Raw genomic sequence first — 12118 nt, forward strand, 5'->3', positions numbered from 1 at the left:
AAAATAGGTGGGTATAATAATCCAAATTGTTACTAGTTTCTTTATGTAACAATTAAATAATAACATTATTTTTATTACTCAAATATTATTAATGTATACACATAACTTGGCCAAATATAGATCTTTCTTTAGATATATCAATATTCGCATAAGTGACATATACATAATAATCTTTATTTTTATAAAAAAAAATAAAGCTAAAAATATCTTTATTAATTTCATATATATTATCGGCAACTTATTAACAACTTTTTCTCCAAAAAAAAAAAGAAGAGCAAATCCATGAAACAAATAATGAAAAGGTGCATGATCATTATCCAGGCACATATGTTGCTTTATCATGTGTCAAAAGTGCAGTGCATTCACATATACAAAATACATTAACAAATAAATCAATGAATAAATGACCATTTGTACCCATGAAAGATGAATACGCTGATATTTGTACTCATAGTAGCCTGAAACTAAACTTGTACCCACGATAGATGCCCTCCGTGTGACAAAAGTACCCCATCTTGGATCTGCACTTGGTTCGTGGTAATCCGATTCTACGTGGTACTTCAACCCTCCAAAGCCCTATCTACATGGATTTCAATGTTCGTAGATGAAAGGGGAGAAGGCTGCACGCATCAAATCGAAACCCTAGGTAGCTTCTTCCCCCAATTCAAACCATACCCCCCAAAAATCGATACTTGTTGAATCTCATATAGTGTGAAGTGCACCCACGGTCTGAAAGAATTAGCTCGTAGCCCCGGAATGTCTTTGCGCAGATTTAACTCTGCTGCAAACGATGGAAGACGCAGTAGTTCTTCAAGTTCGAATAAGATGAAGGTGAAGAAGCTGGACGGCAGATGCTTCTGTGGTAGAGAGGTTGTGTTGATGGAGTCTGACACGATGACGAACCCTAATAGATGGTTCATCAGATGTCCTCTATGGGCAGTAAGGGCCAGACGCTGTTGGAGTTGAGGTGAGAAATTTTTCTTTGAATTTAAGTTTACCAATGGGTGCGTTTTTTTTTTTTTTTTTTTTTTTTGTCAGACAAGAGACTGCAAATACTTTGTTTGGGTTGATGAAATCAAAGAAGGATAGGAGGGCATAGCAAGATGTTTAGCCAAAAGACATTCGGAGCATTCTTATGCAAGGCATGATGATGGATTCACTATCACTGAACCTAGGGAAAATCAGCAAGCACCCTCAATGTTGGCAAGAAAGATAGACAAATTTAGGGTTGAAATTAGGGGTGAAATTAGGAGAATTAGAGTGTTGCTTTTATCCATTGTGTTAGGGGTTGCGTTTTGTTTGATGTGTGAGTTGTATTTGGTAATGAAAATGTAAGATTCGTATAGAGTTGGGATCTTTGTTAATCATGAGAGAGTGAATGTATTTCCTAATATTGGCATGACATGATCTCTTCCTTAAATTGTTCTTCTTTTTTTTTTAATTTCCGATACAATAACATAGACACTTTGAACCTGTTGCTACCATCTAAGTTCATTTTGATAAAGTTTATCTCTAGACACTCATATATCGAAATGCACATGAATCTCTGTTTTCTACTTAAGGATCCATAATTAAGCTAAATCTGTGACATGAAAACCTGATGGTTGTGGTTTTTAATATATAGGTGTCTTATAAAATCAGAAGAAGGTGCTGTTAGAATAATGATAAAATTAACCATAAATTAGTTGAGAACTCTTATACATAGATGCTGCAAGTTCCGAGCATTGTCACTTAAGCCAAAGAAGGCAAGCATTGGCAACTCAAAGCATAACCTCAAAACCAGCATAACTAACTCAACAACTAGACAGACCATGAAAATGCATAACAAAATGCAAAAGTGTTGTATGTTTTCTTTAGTATACTAAACCAACCAAAAAGCAACCATAAGTAGTCTATGAGCACTGTTGATTACATCAAAATAGGAAAACATAACATTCTTATAGGATGAAATTCCTCTCTTGTGGACATCTACCTACACATCAAAACATAGTCGATGAAATTGGCGTTGAGTTATTGCTTCCGCTTAAGACACCATTTTTCCTTTGCCTGATGCACCTATCCTGCCTCGACCTCTGCCTTTACCTCTGCCTCTAACAGTTGTGCCTCGGCCTCTAGCACTTGCAGCCACACCAGGTGTCGGAATGAACTACACGAACCATGTGGTTGTACCTGCACTAGCACCTTGCAGTGGATGAGGTGTTGTTTGAGAGTTGTGTATGAAATGGGTTGTAGATGCATGGTTGGCAGATGGTGTAGATGCTTGCTGTGTATATGCAGTCGGGGGAGGTCGTTTGACACTTCTCCTTTTAGGTTATTTTTTGGTTGTTCCACTGTTTGTTGGAGGTTGTGGTTGTGTGCTTGCTGGTGGTGGCATTGGTTGCGATTGCTGGAATCCAAAGATCAACCAAATCAAATGTGTGAGTAACTAAACAAGTGAAATTAAGGAATTGAATAATGCAATGAACTAACTTGTGCAGGTTGGGGGTGTTGTGGAACCATTTCCCACTTCAGTTGTTGCTGCTTCAGCTTCTGCAGCTTCTAATGTCTCCTCTCAGTACATTTTAGCCAGCATATCCTCATCCTCATCACTTGCAAGGACTTGCGGTGCAGCACTCCCTTCACCCATTGCTTCCTTTCTCTTCTTACAGCTTCTCTTATTGTGACCAGCCTACGGAAAAAAAGTACTCATTAAAATGTTCAACATGAATTTATAGAGTTGGAATAATTTCAACTAGAATTGGCTGAACACATCTAGAGGCAGTATTTGCATACAATAGTTCCAATCCTTCTCTTTATTCTATAAGGGTCACTCTTCTCCTTAGGGGCATCGTTTCTCTTGTCTCTCTTGGTTGAAGGTCTTCCGATTGGTTTTTTGTATCGTGGTGGCAGAATGGGTAGGGTGTCAAGGTGCTCCCAGAACTTTTAGCTTGGAACTGGATGCATTGAAGTCTGATATACTGCATTGTAAGCACCCATGGTGAGCCAGTTATGTGCATACTCTTTGGGTCTTCTATTTTGGTATGCTAAAGCAGCATAAGCATGTCTACAAGGTAGCCCAGTCAGTTGCCAGAGTCTACAATTGCATGTACCTTTGCCCAAATCCACACTAATCTTCATGAGCAGACATTGAACTTTATACACATTTTTCGCATCATCTCCGGTAGGAAGAGGCCTCCATTTGTTGCTCTCTCTCTTCTCCTTTTTAATCTACTCTGTTGGGATGGGGATAACCTTCTGTTGTACCCAACCAAAGCTTTTTAATTCCTTGTCATGATCCGCATTACATAGTACCTCACTTCCTCTAATATGGTAATAATCGGTTTTCCTCTCATATTCTTCACCTTGGCATTAAACACCTCGCAGTTATTATTTGTGTAGTTGTTCATATTAGGATATTCATTAAAATGTGCTCTGCTCCATTATTTTGGACTAATCTTGTCCAAGTATTCCCAAGCCCAAAATTGATATTTTTTAGCCTATCCATTGCAGCATTGAAATCTTGTGTTGTAGTGGCCTTAGCATATGACCACATACACTTTTTCAACTGCAAGTCACTCTATTTCTTGCGAAAGTTTTGCCATATATGCATGGCACAGAATCTATGGTTGGCGTTTGGGTACATTTCTTGCACGGCAGGTATACATTAAAATAAACAGCTTTCAATATATGACAATCTAATGGTCAAGATTCTTCAATGTATGACATTCAAAAGATATGGTAATAACGACTAGCTATAATCATACTTCAATAATCATTCTTCAGGCATCATAGCACAATTATCGTACTTCAATAATCATTCTTCAATTATCATACTTCAAATTAAGTCAACCATCTTTTTCATCAAGCATCTAAACCTAGTTCAATAATCATACTTCAATTATCATACTTCACTTACATATGCGTCAATAATCAGAAGAACTGTAATCAACTATCCAATAACAGACTTAAAAAATAAGTACCTTCTGCATATCGGACATGAAGTTAAACCCGTTTGCCTGAAAATCTCCCACATCCTCCTGAAGGATCTCTAAAAACTACTTCCAACTTTCCTTGTTTTCTGATTCTACAATTGCATATGCAACAGGGTAGATATGATTATTTGTATCCTGTCCTATTGCTGTTAACAGCTAACCCCGTAATACTCTCTAAGAAAGGTGCCATCCAACCCTATAAATGGTCTACAACCACCCACAAATCCCTTCTTGCATGCATCAAAACATACATAGATCCTCAGAAAAAGAGGATTTGAATCAGGCATAGGATTCGTGTGTATCCTAACTGTCGAGCCAGGGTTAGTCTTCAGTATCTCATTAGCATAATCACAAAGTATTGCATATTGTGCAATCTCGGACCCCTCAATCCTCTCCTTTGCCTTCTTCATAGATCTATAAATTTTTTTCTTGTTGATTAGTACATCATACTCAGATCTGAAGAACTGGTCAGCCTCTCTCACTGTCAAGTTTGGCTGAACTCTTATCCTCTTCTCTAGCTCATCTATCACCCATTTTTCATCTACTGACTTGCAATGATTGTCTCTGCTGTAGGTGTGTTCATTCACAAAAGTCTTTACCTGATAACTTGCTGGAAATGTCCTCTTGGCAGAGTATATTTGCCAAGGACAGTCCTCATCATAGCATATAGCCTTGGATCTTGTGGAGTTACAATGTGCAAAGAATATGCTTCTTCCGATGTTGATATTAAACTTCCGGACAGCTTTCCTAAACTGGTTGAGAGTTTCAAACTCTATATCCAGCTCCAACCATACCTGGCTAACAGGGGCATTGGCATTACTCTGAGAAAAAATTAGACTCTCGTCAGAATCTTCATCACTGTCTATGCTATGCAAGTCCTCTGACTCATAGCAATGATACCTAGCATTGTCATTAGAAAAATCCTCCTCATCAACCGGGATATAGAAAGTTGGAGGCTTGTCTGGATCAGGGTTCGAGATGAAAGATTGTCCTGTAGGGGGATGTCTCATTGTTGATCTTCTCTTGTTCCTCTTGGGCCGTCCCTCAAGCTCATCTGAAGGATTGGTTTCATTATTTTGGGGAGTCCTGTTGGAGTCAGAGGGTGGGACTGACTCAGGGATTGATTGTGAAAGTGGATTTCTATAAGGCTGTGGGATGTATTGGGTGAGCTGTTCAGGTGTAAGAGGTTCAGAGACATTGGCTTCAGAAGGAGTGACTTGGTCTGAACCATCAGTGTGGGATGGTTACTGGTCATGCTCAATAGGTGGCTGGGAAGCTTCAGAGACATTGGCTTCAGAGGGAGGGACTGCGTCTGTTCCATGAGTATGGGATGATTGCTGGTCATGCTCAACAGGTGGCTGGAAAGGTTGGGACTGAGTTGATGGTGGTTCATCCAGTAGGACAGGTGTTAGAGGAGGTTGGGAAATCTGTCTTACTTCATGGGATATTGAAGGTACTGGATTTGGTATCTGTTGAGGCACTGTGAAACTATCCTTATTTTGGGCATCAACATCAGCTGGGTTGTTTTCTTGTTGGGCCTCACCCCTTTTTGGGCCTGCTTCACAAGTTGGACATTACCTGCTATCTCAGCATCGTCATCATCTTCCACTACTAGCAATCTTCTTCTTGGACTCTTCTTTGGAGTTGGTACCCTTTTGGCACAGCTCTTTCTTCTCATCTTTGATGGAGTCATTTCCTTCTCCTCAACTAGCACAAGATGATCTACCGGATGCTCTGTATAGACATTAATTTTGTTACCATTTTTCATGGCTGCCTCGTACATTTTAACTACGTCCATATCAATCCTTAGCAACCTCAACCCATTATCAAGCTCCTTCCCAAGTTCTTGCCAGTAAAACTCAGCAATAGACATATATCCAATGTCCTTCAGCAAATCAGATATGAAAAAACCATTGAAGGTATCAACGTTAACCCTCTCTATCTCTGTTACTTCTCCACCAATGTAAGTAACTTTCGCACATGGCCTTCTCTCAAACTGTCCTCTATGATGAATGGACAGAGTTATGTGGATGGTGGCCATCCCTGGAAGTAAAATTAAACAAAACAATAAAAAACATTGTCTGTAACTGCAGCTAACACAAATCCTCAACCAACTATTCTATCAATTCTCAAAGAAATAAAATTAATCATAGGGTTTGATTAGGTAACAAGCTCTGTTTAACTAGTGGCAACGACATATAAAATTAATCATTAGTGGCAACGACATACCTCTGTTCTTCAAAGGGAGTGACCTCTTCGCTGTCAAAGAGGAAAGGCCTGGTATAAGGCTCTGCTCGCTAATCTATGGATGATTCTTTATTACGTCTTCCTGGTGATCGATTGGGAGTGCTCCAGTCGTCTTCTCCGACTTGGGAATGGAGCAATGGCGACGATGAACAAGTGTCGTTCTTTTTACCAAACTCTTAGTAATAGACAACGTTCAAATCCACGTAGATAAGACTTTGGAGGGTTGGAGTGCCACGTAGGATCGGATTACCACGAACCAAGTGCAGATCCAAGGCGGGGCACTTTTGTCATACGAAGGGCATCTATCGTGGGTACAAGTTTAGTTTCAGGCTACTATGGGTACAAATGTCAGCGTATTCATCCTTCATGGGTACAAATAGTCATTTATTCAATATTTATTTAAAAATATTATAATTTTTTATTTAATTTATACAGTAAATAATATTTTATGTAATTTTATTTCATTTAATATCTAATAAATTTAGATTTGAATTTTCTTTTATTCTTTTCGAAATGGTTGAACTGAAATAGTTCCATTGTATGATTAACAACTTTGATTTCTATCATAATAACTATTTTTTATACTAATTTTTATTTACTATTTTTTTAATTTCTGTCATAATGACTATTTTTTATTCTAATAATAATTGTTCTATACAAAGAAGTGCATCTTGAATTAGAAATAGAAGTAAAAAAATGAAACAAATTAAAAGATAAATGAATATAGTAAAGAATTAAAGAAGAGGTTACACATAATTTTTTTACAACTGTTACTGAAATATAGATGAAAATGAGATAGAGAATATGAGTTGTCGTTCACTATGGAGGTGGTTTCTTTATGTAACGTAACTGACAGATATACGGGAGAAGTTCTATCATAAAAGATAATATTAAAACTTAAATTTGGACACTAAAATTTTGAATTGAGTCATGCTCTATAAATTATGTGCAATTACTCTCACGTATAATAGTAGCTGTTTTATAAAATATTTATTTATTTATTTTTAAAAATATAATTTTTTTTAAGGTTTAATTACTCTGTTGGTCCCTATAGTTTCGTGAAATTTTTAATTAGGTCCTTGTACTTTTTTTTCCTTTTAATTGAGTCCTTGCACCAAAACTTTTTTTTAATTGAGTCCCTACATTTTTTTTTCTTTTATTTTGGTCCCTGCACCAATTTTCTTTTTTTAGTTGGGTCCCTATAAAATTAAGCCAATTACTACCAAGAGGGATCTAATTGAAAAAAAAAATTTAGTGTAGGGACCCAATTAAAAAGAAAAAAAGTATAGAGACCTAATTGAAAATTTCACGAAACTATAGAGACCAACAGAGTAATTAAACCTTTTTTAATTCTAAAAGTATTGGTATTTTTTATTTAATTTATAGTGCAAATAATATTTTATTTTATTTTATTTAATATGTACCTAATAAATTTATATTCGAATTTTTTTTCACATGATTGAATTGAAACAGTGCTATTGTATGATTGACAATTTTAATTTTTGTCATAATAACTATTTTTTTCCTACTATAATGGTACGGATGAAATATTTTTTAATTTAATTTATACGGTAAATAGTAATATTTTATTTCATTAGTTACCTAATAAATTAAAAGAGATATAAGAGTTTGGTAATCTAATTATTTTTTTCATTTTACTTCTATCACTATAATCCAAAACAACCGAAGCAGTTATCATTATTTTTACCATCATAAGAGCAGCCCAAAACAACCCATGCAATTATCATTATTTCTATTATCATAAGAGCAGTTTATCCTCATATATAGTTATTGTTATTTCTTCTATCTGTAACACCCTAATTAGCTTAAGCCTTACCTCGCGACGTAAAGCAAAGGTTAATCAGAGATTACGACAGTTCTAAGCTCATAATATATATATATATATATATATATATATATATATATATATATATATATATATAAGGAATAGTATAATCTAGAAGCCCGATGAAAGATATAGCTCAAAAATAGGATTTCAAAATGCGCAAAATGTACTAACTGAGCTACTAGCTTAAGGCACAAGAAACATATAAGATACATCAAAAGATAAGTATATAATATCATAGGAAACTAGCCACGGCTCGCGGAGTTTAAGTCGGCTAGCCATATACAAGTATAAAGAACCATACAGAAACCTGACAGTTTAAAAAAACAGCTTATACAAGTTTTTCTCTCATAATACAAGCCTCTAGGCAAAGACAAAATACAAAAAGAGAGATGTATAAACAAGATAAACCAAAAAGACTCCAAAAGAACCCAAGATCCTCCGCTTCTGTCACCATCCAAAGCAAGTCACCGAAGTGGGTTGCGACCTGCATCTGAAAAATACAACAGAAATATGGTATGAGAACCGGAGGTTCTCAGTATGGTAACAGTGCCCAGTGATGTAGGATATAAGACCCCGGGATGCCAAAGACAATCCTAAAACTTCATATCCATCACAGATTCAACTTAAAGCAATTCTAAAACCATAAAGCATAATTACATAAATCTAGACATACTTAAATAGGGTAGTCTATCTTAGGGGATTTTTTCTAACTAAACACCGCTGTCCCACACCTTCACCAGTCTAACCTCCATGCGATCCCATCACCTCCGCCTTCCGAACCTCCTCAATCCCAGCAGAAAACACAAGTATATACAATGCAAGTAAAATCACAGGTAAGAGCATATACAGCAAGTAACTCAAGTAGCAATTAGACATGTTATACAAATAGGCATACAATATCAAGTCGGCAAAGCATTCAAACAGATAGTAAATGCACATGATGAATGTCTATCCTATTGGCTCGTGATATCACTTGTCGGTCCATAAATGCCAACCTGACACACCCTTTCAGATGTCGCCTTTTCTGCCACGTCCGAGGATATAGTGCCTGGCACGCTTTTGTTCCGAGGATATAGCGCCTGGCATGCTATCGTTCCGAGGATATAGTGCCTGGCACAATTGCATGCTCATTTCGAGGATATAGTGCCTGGCACACTCTTGCGGCATAGAAGGAAAACAACAACAACATTTATTTCATCATAAATCATTCCAAGGATATAGTGCCTGGCACACTGTCCATATCCCACAAGTCCATTGACCTTAAATCATCACCAGTCATCACCATTCTCATCTCAAATCACTTTCAGTTATCAATCCTCAACATTCCAAGGATATAGTGTCTGTCACACTCTCTTTTAAACACTATTAGTCCAAGGATATAGTGTTTGGCACACTCTCAATATTCATCAAGATCATCATTCCTTTCTACGTCCTCAATTCATCGCAACCATCATCAATGCATAATTTCAATTCCGAACTCATTAGTCCATCTGTTTCTCAATGCACACACCCATCTACCTTCACAAGCCATCAAATCATCATCATTACCCCCGAAACCTAAACCTCCGTTTTTCTAATTTTTCATAATAATCATCAACTAAAACCCTTAGGTTATCTCTCATATTCTCATACTCAAAATTAAGCCCATAAGCCTTAAAATGGTGTTATACAAGCTTACAACCTTGTTGGAAAAGTGAAATAGTTGAAATCAAAGCAAAATTTGAGAAACAGGGCGTGTGCGTCCGCACAGAGGTGTGCGTGCGCACGCCCAGGAAATTTTTAAAAGTGTGCATACACACAGGGGTGTGCGTACGCACAGGCGTCAAAACTCAAAAGGTCTGTTCACTCGCACAACCTGTGCCAGTGCCCCCAACAGACTGACTTCTCCAGCGTGTGCGTTCGCACAGGTCTGTGCGTCAGCACAGATTGCAATTTCCCATTGGTGTGCGCGCGCACAAGCTGTGCCAGAGCTGCAAGCAGACTGCCTGCTTCTGCATGTGCGGACGCACAGATCTGTGTGTGCGCACATGTCACAATTTTCACAGAGTGTGCGTGCGCACACACTAGAAAACATAAAATTCTGTAACTTTACAGAATTTCAGATTTTCAACACCATCTTTAAATAATCATAACTTCCTCTACAAATTTTCAAATTTCACAAACTTTATATCGATTGAAAGGGTTTTCAAATTAAAGATATTTAATAATAAATAAATTTCAACCAATTTTGAAAACCGAGGCAAAAGTTATGATCAGACAAAGTTCACCAAAAATTTAATTTTACCAAAAGTTTCCAAATGACCAATTTTCCCAACTTTCATATCTCAAACCAACCAAAACAATACTAAACTATTCCAAACACCAATTCTCATCAAAATTAACACTCTATGGCATATTGCACTAAGCTTACCACATATTTCTCCACTTTTTCTCCTCCTCAATCTCCACATTAATATATCACATATAATCAAACCTCATTAATATATTCCCAATCAATTAACATCAATATCACATTTATCAACATAATTCACTCTCCAACTTCACAAATTCTTCATCCTCATTACACCACTATCAATTATCAATATCAAACTCATAAATCATTGTTTCATCATACATCATCATACAATAGTATCCAACAACTCATCAATCATTCAAATCCAATCCTATCCTATGGGTCACTAGCCTAAGTGTCCATGAATATTATATACTATATAGAGGAAACTGAAACCATACCTTGGCCGATTCCCTTTATGAACTAAATGAGCTTTCAACCAAATTCCAACCACCAAAGTAACTCCAACAAGCACCAACAAGCTCCAAACTCACAATAATCAAGCTATACACATATAAATCACCACAAAATTAACCTAGGATTCCATTTAAACATAATATCACAAGGGTTTAGTGGCTCTTACCTTTTCCAATGGATTAATCAAATACTAAGCAAGGATTAGAGCAAACCTAAATATCCAAAATCACAAAAACTTATTTAATCCAAAGCCCTAAAAATTCGAAATTTAGAGGAGAGGAACTGGAAAGATTTCGAACTTTTCTTACCAGTTTCTTACATGGGTTTTGTAGAGCTCTTCACAAGGAACGCGTAGCCGTTGACGGCACGTAAATCGGAGCATCGTAACTCAAGATATTAGCTTGGAAAGATTGAAGTGAATAGTGCTCATCAAGGGTTTCTCTTCTTTCCCTTCTCTTCAGCTGAGTGTGTGTGTTCGAGTGTGTTATGAGTGTTTGGGTTCATTAATGAACCCTTATATATGTTGGACTTGGGCCCAACTTTGGCCCGGTTCAACCCGTTAGCATTTTTAGCCCGTTTGGCCCAACTTCAGGCCAAACTTTTAACACTAACGTCCGATTTTCCATCTCTAATATTTTTCTAAGGTTTTCGCCTGTTTTCACTACTTCTCGCGCAGCACCGAGCAGACTTGAACCGGTTCAACCGGTTCGACTGTCGGTTTGCGATTTTTCACGGTTTTTCGCAGAAAACACATTTTTTGACTCGGAAGGACCTACTGAGTCCGAAAATCATATTTAAATCTCCAAATTCTCATCCTAACTTTTTGGAATTTAATTTGGGCATTTAAATGATTTTATTCATGAAAATTTCAGTTCTTACACTATCCCATATATATTGTTTCGTACTCTTTTATTATATTATTATCGTTATCTTTTTTTTTTTCATTTTTATTCTCATTATTTTCTGATATTTTTTTATTTATATTGACATAATATATGTTTATTATAAAAATAAAATTTTTAAAACCAATAAAAGGTAAAGATATATCTTAGTTGAGATATAACTTTATTTAATGTTAAAGTAATATACAAAATACTATTGAAATATATTGTGATACATATATACAATAAATAGGAACAAGGATTCTAACCATTATAGAGTGTATGAAAGGATGATCAATTAATCGTATCAATGAGACCAATAAATAATAAATTAAGTATTACTATATTAACGAGTGTGACAATTACATTGATGATACGTATTTTTATTTTAATATTAATAATCAAACGTAATATTAAATCA

This window comes from Arachis hypogaea, chromosome 14 (assembly GCF_003086295.3).
Source record: "Arachis hypogaea cultivar Tifrunner chromosome 14, arahy.Tifrunner.gnm2.J5K5, whole genome shotgun sequence".
Classification (NCBI taxonomy): domain Eukaryota; kingdom Viridiplantae; phylum Streptophyta; class Magnoliopsida; order Fabales; family Fabaceae; genus Arachis; species Arachis hypogaea.